This window comes from Mustela nivalis (assembly GCF_964662115.1).
Source record: "Mustela nivalis genome assembly, contig: HAP1_SCAFFOLD_755, whole genome shotgun sequence".
Classification (NCBI taxonomy): Eukaryota; Metazoa; Chordata; class Mammalia; order Carnivora; family Mustelidae; genus Mustela; species Mustela nivalis.
The window spans coordinates 225,324-238,764 of record NW_028135908.1 but is presented as its reverse complement, the minus strand read 5'-3'; the positions used below and the strand labels follow the sequence as shown (position 1 = coordinate 238,764).

The window sequence follows — 13,441 nt, the reverse complement described above, 5'->3', positions numbered from 1 at the left end:
GATGGTGAACCTAAGACTTACTAAGCATGACTCTGTATTTCTCCATCTGGTTGTCTTGGGAAAAGACTGTGGCTTCTGACATCAGCAGCTGCTCCTGGATGTCCTGGTAGCGTTGTCTGTCTGCACTGGCCCAGCTGGGGGTGCAGGTGCTTGGTGGATCCAGGAAGGCTAAATTCTGATGGGGTTCCAGGGTCTTGTGCCTGGGGCCAGTTATCCAGCTGTGAAAAGAGCCAGCAGAGAGACCAGGCAGTAACAGTCCCAGGCAGTCCCGATCCCCTTCCCTTTCTGACCCCCCATGGACTATATTCATGGGTTTGTTCCAGCATTCCTCAAGCCCTTTGGTAGTGGCTTGCTTTTCAGCTCCAAGCTCCTGCAGAGCTAAGGTAATGTTTTATTCATCTCTGTATTTTCAACACAAAGTACAGTGCCACTGGAGTCTACTGAGGGGCTCTCAGTTAAGGTTGGTTCAGCGGTTAAAGAGAGGAGGGGTAGAAACCTCTCCTCATCTATCCTCATGCCCCTGTCCCAGCCTTGTCCTCCACTCCCCCCAGCCCGAATCCTCTCTAGTCTCCATTTACTCAATAGTCAGCAAAACCCCTCCCCTTAGGAGGATCCCAACAGCCCAATCCTGTGGCCCATGAACAGACACCTAGGATGGGCTGTGATGAAAATGGCAGTGATATGGAGAGGTGTCATTACACACCACTTGTTGGGGCTTCCTTAAGTCCCAAGCATCCCTATATGGCATCCTGTTGAAATAACCTGTTTTATGCCATCTTTCCCCACCACACTGCAGACTTACGGGCAGAGACTGGGTCTTTCTGCCTGCTGCCCAATGCCTAGTGTGCCATCTGGAAAATGAAACACTATTTATGAAAAATTAATTGCCCAAGTAATGTTTGTGAGACAATGTTGTAAAAGCTTTTCCAAAAGATGAATGTGTGAGGAATATTACCACTGCTTGGGGGGCAAAGGTGCCCTTCCCTCAGTCCCTTCTGACCCATGGAGAAGAACTGTTTTAGGTAAAAACTGTTACCTCCAGGCCTTCTACTCAGGTCTCTATTTCCATCTAAACCCACACTTACTTTGTGGCCATCCACGGCGAGGCAGCCCCAATGTCAAGACTCTGGGGTCTAGGGCAGGGCTTTATGGTCATGCACTCCTCTTCCTGGCATTGGGGCTTCTCAGGAGAACAGACCAGCTCTGTGTTCATTCTGTCAATCTCCCGGACCAGGTGTGCAAGGAGCTCTGGGCTAAGCTTACTATTCCTGTCCTTGCTGCTCAGCCCGAGCTGTTCTTTGAGGAGGCTGATGATGTTGTGGGCATTCTTCAGTTTTCCCTAAAGCTTTCTGAATTCAGCCTGAAGGCTATTCTCATTCAGACCCCCTCTGGCTACCACAGTTTCCACTTCCACCTCACCCTTTTCCTTGTCTTCCTCTATCTCCCATCCATTAGACATTGTTTCTCCCATCTGCTCTTTCAGCTCTTCATTCTCAAGTCAAAGGCTCAGCATGGTGTTCCTGCAGGAAACACACACACACACACACACACACACACACACACACACACACCATGAGGGGGTGGCTCTTCTCTCGGCCTCAGTTTCCATAGCCCCCATCAAGCTCAGCAGAGACTCAGAGACACCCCAAAGCAGGAAGCCACCTCAGAGATGGACATGGGCTCCCTTATTGGATAGATTCAGGAGGAGAGACTCCTGCATTACCACAGCTACTTGCTGGCAACACAGTCCCTAAAAACCTTGGACACAACACACATGATCTAGTTGTCTTTATCCTGGTCAGCTAGCCTCATGTTCATTTCTTTTTTTTTTTTAAATGATTTTATTTATTTGAGATAGAGAGAGAATGAGAGCATAAGTAGTAAGTAGTGGCAGAGGCAGGGGGAGAGGAAGAGGGAGAAGCAGGCTCCCTACTGAGCAGGGAGACAGATTCGGGACTTGATCCCAGAACAGGAGATCATGGCCCAAATCAAAAGCAAATGCTCAGCCAACTGAGCTACCCAGGCATCCCCTCAGCCTCATGTTCTAATTTTCACTCATCTCTGGAATAAACAAGGGTATTTACAGTGTTAAGAAAAAAAAAAAAAAGAATAAGAAAGACCTTTCCTGGGACAAATTTATTATGGGTCCTACAATTCTATTAATTATCATTGGTCAGTTTTCAACCACTGGATAAGAAATTGGGACCTAGGAAAACAAGAAATAAATAATACCAATCAGAACTACAATCAAAAGTACTTCTGTTATTATTTGCTTTATGTTTGGCTCTTTCGATAAATCATCTTCATGAGGTCAGGGATTCTTCCTATCCTGTTCATCCTGTATCCCCAGAGCCTCCGCAGTGCCTGACACATAAAACATGCATACTTGTAGAAGACATAAAATGGATAAACAACTAATTTTCACCACGACATTCTAGACTCCATCCTTTCTTCACACCGAACCCTTCACCAGGGTTGGATGGAAGTGTTAAACAACAACAACATTGCTTTAACAAGGCAATTCATTTTTTTATAAATTAATTAATTTTTAAAAATAAATAAGTCAGGAAATGACAGATGCTGGCGAGGATGTGGAGAAAGGGGAACCCTCCTACACTGTTGGTGGGAATGCAAGCTGGTGCAGCCACTCTGGAAAACAGCATGGAGGTTCCTCAAAATGTTGAAAATAGAACTGCCCTATGACCCAGCAATTGCACTATTGGGTATTTACCCTAAAGATACAAACGTAGTGATCCAAAGGGGCACGTGCACCCGAATGTTTATAGCAGCAATGTCCACAATAGCCAAACTATGGAAAGAACCTAGATGTCCATCAACAGATGAATGGATCAAGAAGATGTGGTATATATACACAATGGAATACTATGCAGCCATCAAAAGAAATGAAATCTTGCCATTTGCGACAACATGGATGGAACTAGAGCGTATCGTGCTTAGCGAAATAAGTCAAGCAGAGAAAGGCAACTATCATATGATCTCCCTGATATGAGGAAGTGGTGATGCAACATGGGGGCTTAAGTGGGTACGAGAGGAATAAATGAAAGAAGATGGGTTTGGGAGGGAGACAATCCATAAGTGACTCTTAATCTCACAAAACAAACGGAGGGTTGCTGGGGGGAGGGGGTTTGGGAGAAGGGGGTGGGATTATGGACATTGGGGAGGGTATGTGCTTTGGTGAGTGCTGTGAAGTATGTAAACCTGGTGATTCACAGACCTGTACCCCTGGGGATAAAAATATATGTTTATAAAAAATAAAAAATTATATTAAAAAAAAAGAAAAAAAAATAAACATGTAATGTATTTTTATCCCCAGGGGTACAGGTCTGTGAATCGCCAGGTTTACACATTTTATAGCACTCATCATAGCACATACTCTCCCCAATGTCCATATCCCCACCACCCTCTGCCGTCACCCCTCCTCCCAGCAACCCTCAGTCTGTTTTGTGAGATTGAGTCTTTTATGGTTTGTCTCCCTCCCAATCCCACCTTCTTTCATTTTTTCTTTTCCTATACCCCAACGCCCCAACATTGCATCTCCATTTCCTCATATCGGGAAGATCATATGATAGTTGTCTTTCTCCGATTGACATATTTTGCTAAGCATAATACCCTCTAGTTCCATCCACGTCATCGCAAATGGCAAGATTTCATTTCTTTTGATGGCTGCATAGTATTCCATTGTGTATATATACCACTTCATCTTTATCCACTCATCTGTTGATGGATGTCTAGGCTCTTTCCATAGTTTGGCTATTGTGGACATTGCTGCTATAAATGTTTGGGTGTATGTGCCCCTTCAGAGCACCATGTTTGTATCTTTAGGATATATACCCAGTAGTGCAATCGCTGGTCATAGGGTCGCTCTATTTTCAGTTTTTTGAGGAACCTCCACACTGTTTTCCAGAGTGGTTGCACCAGCTTGCATTCTCACCAACAGTGTAGGAGGGCTCCCCTCTCTCCGCATCCTCGCCAGCATCTGTCATTTCTTGAGTTGTTAATTTTAGCCATTTTGACTGGTGTGAAGTGGTATCTCACCATCTTTGATTTGTATTTTCCTGATGTCTAGTGTTGTGGAGCATTTTTTCATGTGTCCTTTGGCCATCTGGATGTCTTCTTTGGAAATGTCTGTTCATGTCCTCTGCCCATTTCTTGATTGGATTATTTGTTCTTTGGGTGTTTTGTGTTTGCTAAGCTCTTTATAGATTTTGGACACTAGTCCTTTATCTGATGTCATTTGCAAATACCTTCTCCCATTCTGTTAGTTGTCTTTTGGTTTTGTTAACTGCTTCCTTTGCTGTACAAAAGCTTTTGATCTTGATAAAATCCCAATAGTTCATTTTTGCCCTTGCTTCTGTTGTCTTTGGTGATGTTCCTAGGAAGAAGTTGCTGTGGTTGAAGTCAAAGAGGTTGCTGCCTGTGTTCTCCTCAAGGATTTTGATGGATTCCTTTTGCACATTGAGGTCCTTCATCCATTTTGAGTCTATTTTCATGTGTGGTGTAAGGAAATAGTCCAATTTCATTTTTCTGCATGTGGCTGTCCAATTTTCCCAGCACCATTTGTTGAAGAGGCTGTCTTTTTTCCATTGGACATTCCTTCCTGCTTTGACAAGGATTAGTTGACCATAGAGTTGAGGGTCTATTTCTGGGCTCTCTATTCTGTTCCATTGATCTATGTGTCTGTTTTTGTGCCAGTACTATGCTGTCTTGATGATGACAGCTTTGTAATAGAGCTTGAAGTCCGGAATTGTGATGCCACCAACTTTGGCTTTCTTTTTCAATATTCCTTTGGCTATTCGAGGTCTTTTCTGGTTCCATATAAATTTTAGCATTATTTGTTCCATTTCTTTGAAGAAGATGGATGGTACTTTGATAGGAATTGCATTAAATGTGTAGATTGCTTTAGGTAGCATAGACATTTTCACAATATTTGTTCTTCCAATCGATGAGCATGGAATATTTTTCTATTTCTTTGTGTCTTCCTCAATTTCTTTCACTAATACTTTACAGTTTTTTGAGTATAGATTCTGTGCCTCTTTGGTTGGGTTTATTCCTAGGTATCTTATGGTTTTGGGTGCAATTGTAAATGGGACTGACTCCTTAATTTCTCTTTCTTCTGTCTTGTTGTTAGTGTAAAGGAATGCAACTTATTTCTGTGCATTGATTTTTTTATCCTGACACTTTACTGAATTCTTGTACAAGTTCTAGCAGTTTTGGAGTGGAGTCTTTTTAGTTTTCCACATATAGTATCATATCATCTGCAAAGAGTGATAGTTTGACTTCTTCTTTGCCGATTTGGATGTCTTTAATTTCTTTTTGTTGTCTGATTGCTGAGGTTAGGACTTCTAGTACTATGTTGAACTGCAGTGGTGATAACAGACATTCTTGCCGTGTTCCTGACCTTAGCGGAAAAGCTTTCAGTTTTTCTCCATTGAGAATGATATTTGCAGTGGGTGATAATATTGAGGTATGTGCCCTCTATTCCTACACTTTGAAGAGTTTTGATCAGGAAGGGATGCTGTACTTTGTCAAATGTTTTTTCAGCGTCTATTGAGAGTATCATATGGTTCATATTCTTTCTCTTATTAAAGTATTGTATCACATTGATTGATTTGTGGATGTTGAACCAACCTTGCAGCCCTGGAATAAATCCCACTTGGTCGTGGTGAATAATCCTTTCAATGTACTGTTGGGTCCTATTGTCCAGTATTTTGCTGAGAATTTTTGCATCTGTGTTCATCAAGGATATTGGTCTGTAATTCTCTTTTTTGATGGGATCCTTGTCTGGTTTTGGGATCAAGGTGATGCTGGCTTCATAAAATGAGTTTGGAAGTTTTCCATTTCTATTTTTTGGAACAGTTTCAGGAGAATTGGAGTTAATTCTTCTTTAAATGTTTGGTAGAATTCCCCCGAGAAGCCATCTGGCCCTGGACTTTTGTTTGTTTGGAGATTTTTGATGACTGTTTTAATCTCCTTACTGGTTATGGGTCTGTTCAGATTTTCTGTTTCTTCCTGTTTCAGTTGTGGTAGTTTATATGTCTCTAGAAATGTATCCATTTCTTCCTGATTGTCGAATTTGTTGGTATAGATTTGTTCATAGTATGTTCTTATAATAGTTTGTATTTCTTTGGTGTTAGTTGTGATCTCTCCTCTTTCATTCATGATTTTATTTATTTGGGTCCTTTCTCTTTTCTTTTTGATAAGTCTGGCCACGGGTTTATCAATCTTATTAATTCTTTCAAAAAACCAGCTTTTAGTTTCGTTGATTTGTTTTATTGTTTTTTTAGTTTCTATTTTATTGATTTCTGCTCTGATCTTTATGATTTCTCTTCTCCTGTTGGGTTTAGGCTTTCTTTGTTGTTTCTCCATCTCCTTTAGGTGTAGGGTTAGGTTGTGTATTTGAGACCTTTCTTGTTTCTTGAAAAAGGCTTGTGCCACTATATATTTTCCTCTCAGGACTGCCTTTGTTGTTTCCCAAAGATTTTCAACCACTGTGTTTTCATTATCATTCGTTTCCATGATTTTTTCCATTCTTCTTTAATTTCCTGGTTGACCTATTCATTTTTTTAGAAGGATGCTGTTTAGTCTCCATGTATTTGGGTTCTTTCCAAATTTCCTCTTGTGATTGAGTTCTAGCTTCAGAGCATTGTGGTCTGAAACTGTGCAGGGAATGATCCCAATCTTCTGATACCAGTTGAGTCCTGATTTAGGACCCAGGATGCGGTCTATTCTGGAGAATGTTCCATGTGCACTAGAGAAAAATGTATATTCTGTTGCTTTGGGATTGAATGTTCTGAATATATCTGTGATGTCCATCTGGTCCAGTGTGTCATTTAAGGCCTTTATTTTCTTGTTGATCTTTTGTTTAGATGATCTGCCCATTTCCGTGAGGGGAGTGTTAAAGTCCCCTACTATTATTATTGTATTATTGTCGATGTATTTCTTCACTTTTGTTATTAATTGGTTTATATAGTTGACTTCTCCCATGTTAGGGGCATAGATATTTAAAATTGTTAGGTCTTCTTGTTGAACAGACCCTTTGAGTATGATATAGTGTCTTTCCTCATCTCTTATTATAGTCTTTGGCTTAAAACCTAATTGATCTGATATAAGGATTGCCACTCCAGCTTTCTTCTGATGTCCATTAGCATGGTATATTGTTTTCCACCCCCTCACTTTAAATCTGGAGGTGTCTTTGGGTCTAAAATGAGTTTCTTGTAGGAAGCATATTGATGGGTTTTGTTTTTTATCCATTCTGATACCCTGTGTCGTTTGACAGGGGCATTTAGCCCATTAACATTCAGGGCAACTATTGAGAGATATGAATTTAGTGCCATTGTATTGCCTGTAAGGTGACTTACTGTATATTGTCTCTGTTCCTTTCTGATCTACCATTTGTAGGCTCTCTCTTTGCTTAGAGGACCCCTTTCAATATTTCCTGTAGAGCTGGTTTGGTGTTTACAAATTCTTTCAGTTTTTTTTTTTTTTTTTTTTTTTTTTTTTGTCCTGGGAGCTTTTTATCTCTCCTTCTATTTTCAATGATAGCCTAGCTGGATATAGTATTCTTGGCTGCATGTTTTCCTTGCTTAGTGCTCTGAATATATCATGCCAGTTCTTTCTGGCCTGCCAGGTCTCTATGGATAGGTCTGCTGCCAATCTAATGTTTTTACCCGTGTATGTTACAGACTTCTTTTCCCAGGCTGCTTTCAGGATTTTCTCTTTGTCGCTAAGACTTGTAAATTTTACTACCAAGTGATGAGGTGTGGACCTATTTTTTTGATTTTGAGGGGCGTTCTTAGCATCTCCTGGATTTTGATGTTTGTTCCCTTTGCCATATTAGGGAAATTCTCTACAATAATTCTCTCCAATATACCTTCTGCTCCCCCCTCTCTTTCTTTTTATGGAATCCCAATCATTCTAATGTTTTGTCATCTTATGGTGTCATTATCTCTCGAATTCTCTCCTTGTGGTCCAGTATTTGTTTGTCTTTCTTGCTTAGCTTCTTTATTCTCTGTCATTTGGTCTTCTATGTCACTAATTCTTTCTTCTGCCTCATTTATCCTAGCAGTAAGAGCTTCCATTTTTGATTGCACCTCATTAATAGCTTTTTTGATTTCAACTTGGTTAGATTTTAGTTCTTTTATTTCTCCAGAAAGGGCTTTTATCTCTCTGGAGAGGGTTTCTCTAATATCTTCTATGCCTTTTTTGAGCCTGGCTGGAACCTTGAGAATCATCATTTTAAACTCTAGATCTGACATATTACCAATGTCTGTATTGATTATGTCCTCAGCCTTCTGTACTACATCTTGTTTTTTTTTTTTTTTTTTTTTTTTTTTTTTTTTTTTTTTTGTGGTGAGTTTTTTCGCCTTGTCATTTTGTCCAGATAAGATTTGCTTTCTCCTCCTCTGGAATTCCACTGTTCTCCTTGGTGAGTGAAGTTGGTCTTGGCTGGGTTTCTTGTTGATCTTCTTGGGGAGGGGCCTGTTGTAGTGATTCTCAAGTGTATTTTCCCCAGCTGGAATTGCACCACCCTTACCAGGGGCTGGGCTAAGTAATCCACTTGTGTTTGCTTTCAGGAGCTTTTGTTCCCTGAGCGCTTTCTGTAGAGTTCCAGAGGACGGGAATGAAGATGGTGGCCTCCCAATCTCCGGCCTGGAGGAGCCAAGATCTCAGGGTCCTGCTCCTCAGTGTGTCCTCAGAGAAAAGCACCCAACCACCCCGTCTCCCTTGCCTTGGAGGAAAGCGCTCAATTGCCACACTTAGAGAAAAACGCCCGGTCACTTCTGTCTCTGTGGCCTCCGGCCACACTCCAAGTTCACACAGCCTGTGACCAGTTCAAGGTAACCCCGAGCTGAGAGCTCACTCCTCGGCTTTGTCGCTGTAGCTGGCTTCCCCACTCTAATACCTGCGAGCTCTGCGACACTCAGACACCCCCGGTCCTTCTGTGACCCCACAGGACCTGGGGTTATGCTGACCCCACGTGGGCTTCCCCATGGTTTAGCCTCTGGAGTGATGTCCCTCCGTGGAGCAGACATTTAAAAGTTCTGATTTTGTGTTCCATTGCTCCACCGCTTGCTGGGAGCTGGCTCCTCCCTCCGCAGTCTATATTCCTGTCACTTTGGATTCACCTCCTCAGGTCCTACCTTTCAGAAAGTGATCGATTTTCTGTTTCTAGAATTTTTGCTCTTCTCTTTGGTTACCCATTGGATTTGTAGGTGTTTGCAATGATTAGATAAGCTATCTAGCTGACCTGCTACCTGATGTCATCTCAGCCTGCTACTTCTCCAGCATCTTGACTCCTCCCCCCAAGGCAATTCATTTAAATCAGCAGTTTGCTTAACCTCTTTAAGCCTCAGTATCCTTTTATATAAACTTAGGATAACTCATACCTAGTAGAGCTACTGGATGCTTAAATGGAATTGCATATATATATGGTCTAGTCAGTTCAGCGTCTATAACAGAGGAGTCATTTTATTCTGCTATACCAGCTGCAGTCCTGAAACGTACTAACAGAATTCTATGAGGTACTTGGAAAACAAAACAAAACAGAATAAAACAACCCCCCCTCCACAAATTTAGAGCTAAGGCCTATGGATCTATATTTTACTTAAGTCCTGCAGGTGATCTGTAAGCATGCTGTATTGAGAACTGCTGACTAGAAGAGGCACAATAAACTAGTAATTCATATCTAAAGAATTAGCAGTTGGCTGTCCTCCTAGATTGAGTTTCTTAGAATCCTGAACTGGCTGGCTCAGTCAGAAAAGCATGTGACTCTTGATCTTGAGGTTGTGAGTTAAAGCCCCATGGTGAGCAGAGAGATTACTTAAACAACAATGACTTAGCTTTCACCTAAGTAGAATTTCACTTCAGTAGAAAGAAATATCATGGGGGCACCTGGGTGACTCAATTGGTTAAGTATCTGACTCTTGATTTCAGCTCAGGTCATGATCTCAGGGCTGTGAGACTGAGCCCCACATAAGGCTCTGCACCAGGTATGGAGGCTGTTCAAGATTCTCTCTCTCCTTTCCTTCCAGCCCTCCCCCTCCTTGTGCATATGCTCTCACATGTACTCTCTTTTTCTCCGTAGGAAAAAAAAAAAAAAAGAAAAGAAAGAAAGAGAAAGAAAGAAAGAAAGAAAGAAAGAAAGAAAGAAGTGCTTGGGTGGATCAGTCCTTTAAGTGTCTGTCTTCAGGTCAGGTCATGATCCCAGGGTCCTTGGATCAAGACCTACATTGGGCTCCCTGCTCAACAAAGAGCCTGCTTCTTCCTCCCCCTCTGCCTGCTACTCTATTTACTTGTGCTCTCTATTTCTATCAAATAAATAAAAATCTTTAAAAAAGGAAGGAATATCACAATTCAGTGTAAAAGAACCAGCATGAAGGATGATCACAAGAATATTTCCAAGACTGTTGTAAAAAATATACAGCATAGAAGAAAAGGCTTAGATATTAAAAATTTAGAGGCATTCTAAATTTGTTCTGGTTATCCAGAAGGCTTAGATATTAAAAATTTAATATGCAATGTTGAGCAAGCTGCTAGAACTTTTTAGACTGGAGTTTCATTGACTATGAAATAAGGATTAGGCTAGATGCCAAGCACTAATATTATTCTATAACTTGGGGACGTTTAAGTGCCACATAGTAGGCAGGGAAACTATAGGGCATGAATTAGAAATTGTACAATTGCACTGCTGTGTTCTAAACAACAGGCCCCAGGATGATTTTGACCCTCAGGGATGAACAAATGAATGGTCTTCCTACATAATCAGTCTGTTCCCTAATCATCTTTTGAGAAATGCCATGAAAAACAGAGTGGCCAGGGGCACCTGGGTGGCTCAGTCACCTGGGTGTCTGCCGTAGGCTAAGGTCATTATACCAGGATGCTGGGATCAAGCCCCGGGTCAGGCTCCCTGCTCAGCAGGGAATCCGCTTCTCCCTCTCCTCCCAACCTGTGCTCTATCTCTGTCTCTCTCTCAAATAAATAAAGAAAATATTAAAAAAACACACGTTGGTCAATCTAACCAATGAATCAGCTATATACCACTCTGTAAAGTTAACAATCAGCAGATATTGTTAAAAGTGCTATTCCAGGGGCACCTGGGTGGCTCAGTGGGTTAAAGCCTCTGCTTTCAGCTCGGGTCATGGTCCCAGGGTCCTGGGATCGAGCCCCGCATCGGGTTCTCTGCTCAGCAGGGAGCCTGCTTCCCTTCCTCTCTCTGCCTGCCTCTCTGCCTACTTGTGATCTGTCAAATAAATAAATAAAATCTTTAAGAAAAGGGGGGAGGAGTCAAGATGGCTGAGAAGTAGCAGGCTGAGACTACTTCAACTAGCCGGAGATCAGCTAGATAGCTTATCTAAAGATTGCAAACACCTGAAAATCCATCGGCAGATCGAAGAGAAGAAGAACAGCAATTCTGGAAACAGAAAAACAACCACTTTCTGAAAGGTAGGACCGGCGGAGAAGTGAATCCAAAGCGACGGGAAGCTAGAGCCCGGAGGGAGGGGCTGGCTCCCGGCAAGCGGCAGAGCAACCGCGCACAAAATCAGGACTTTTAAAAGTCTGTTCCGCTGAGGGACATCGCACCAGAGGCTAAACCGGGGTGAAGCCCACGCGGGGTCAGCGTGGCCTCAGGTCCCACAGGGTCACAGAAGGATCGGGGGTGTCTGAGTGTCGCAGAGCTTGCGGGTATTGGAACGGGAAAGCCGGCTACAGAGACAGAGCCGACAGTAAGCTCGCAGCTCGGGGTTATCTTGAACCGGTCGCAGGTTCGGTGAGCTCGGAGCGCGGCCGGAGGTCAGGCAGAAAGGAGTAACTGGGTGCTGTTCTCTGAGAGCGCACTGAGGAGTGCGGTCCTGGGCTCTCGGCTCCTCCAGCCGGAGACCAGGAGGCCGCCATTTGTATTCCCGTCCTCCGGAACTCTACGGAAAGCGCTCAGGGAACAAAAGCTCCTGAAAGCAAACCCGAGTGGATTACTCACCCCTGCCCTGGGTAAGGGCGGTGCAATTCCGCCTGGGGCAAAGACACTTGAGAATCACTACAATAGGCCCCACCCCAGAAGATCAACAAGAAATCCAGCCAAGACCAAGTTCACCTACCAAGGAGTGCGGTTTCAAAACCAAGGAGAGCAGCAGAATTCCAGAGGAGGAGAAAGCCAAGCACAGAACTCATGGCTTTTTTCCTGTGATTTTTTTTTAGTCTTGCAGTTAATTTAATTTTTTTCTTTTTCATTTTTTGTTTTTTTTTTTTTCTCACCTTCGGGTAATTTTTTTTTTTAACTGTTACTTTTTTCTTTTTTAATGATTTTTTAGTAGTTTATCTAATATATATATATTTTCATTTTTACATTTTTCTTATTTGTTTTCTTTTTCTAAAATTCTTTTCTTTTTTTTTCTTTTTTCTTTTCTTTTTTTTTGTTCTTTCTTCCTTTTTGAACCTCTTTTTATCCCTTTTCTCCCCCCTCACGATTTTGGAACTCTTCTAATTTGGTTAAAGCACATTTTCCTGGGGTTGTTGCCACCCGTTTAGTATTTTACTTGCCCCTTCATATACTCTTATCTGGACAAAATGACAAGACGGAAAAATTCAACACACACACAAAAAAAGAACAAGAGGCAGTACCGAAGGCTAGGGACCTAATCAATACAGACATTGGTAATATGTCAGATCTAGAGTTCAGAATGACAATTCTCAAGGTTCTAGCCGGGCTCGAAAAAGGCATGGAAGGTATTAGAGAAACCCTCTCGAGAGATATAAAAGCCCATTCTGGAGAAATAAAAGAACTAAAATCTAACCAAGTTGAAATAAAAAAAGCTATTAATGAGGTGCAATCAAAAATGGAGGCTCTCACTGCTAGGAGAAATGAGGCAGAAGAAAGAATTAGTGATATAGAAGACCAAATAACAGAGAATAAAGAAGCTGAGCAAAAGAGGGACAAACAGCTATTGGACCACGAGGGGAGAATCCGAAAGATAAGTGACACCATAAGACGAAACAACATTAGGATAATTGGGATTCCAGAAGAAAAGAAAGAGAGAGGGGAGCAGAAGGTATACTGGAGAGAATTATTGGGGAGAATTTCCCTAATATGGCAAAGGGAACAAGCATCAAAATTCAGGAGGTTCAGAGAACGCCCCTCAAAATCAATAAGAATAGGCCCACACCCTGTCACCTAATAGTAAACTTCACAAGTCTCAGTGACAAAGAAAAAATCCTGAAAGCAGCACGGGAAAAGAAGTCTGTAACATACAATGGTAAAAATATTAGATTGGCAGCTGACTTATCCACAGAGACCTGGCAGGCCAGAAAGAGCTGGCATGATATTTTCAGAGCACTAAACGAGAAAAACATGCAGCCAAGAATACTATATCCAGCTAGGCTATCATTGAAAATAGAAGGAGAGATTAAAAGCTTCCAGGACAAACAA

The 13,441-nt window shown here is 42.0% G+C and overlaps 1 pseudogene across 1 annotated transcript in view; it reads right to left on the bottom strand.

The window, feature by feature from the left end:
• LOC309857475 (myomegalin-like) overlaps positions 1 to 13,441 on the bottom strand; it is a 58,657-nt pseudogene that overhangs the window by 32,241 nt on the left and 12,975 nt on the right. The window contains exons 4-5 of the transcript in view: positions 1,086 to 1,520; positions 22 to 218 (exon numbers count right to left, since the gene is read on the bottom strand). The product of the transcript in view is annotated as a myomegalin-like (transcript). The remainder of the gene's footprint in view (positions 1 to 21; positions 219 to 1,085; positions 1,521 to 13,441) is intronic.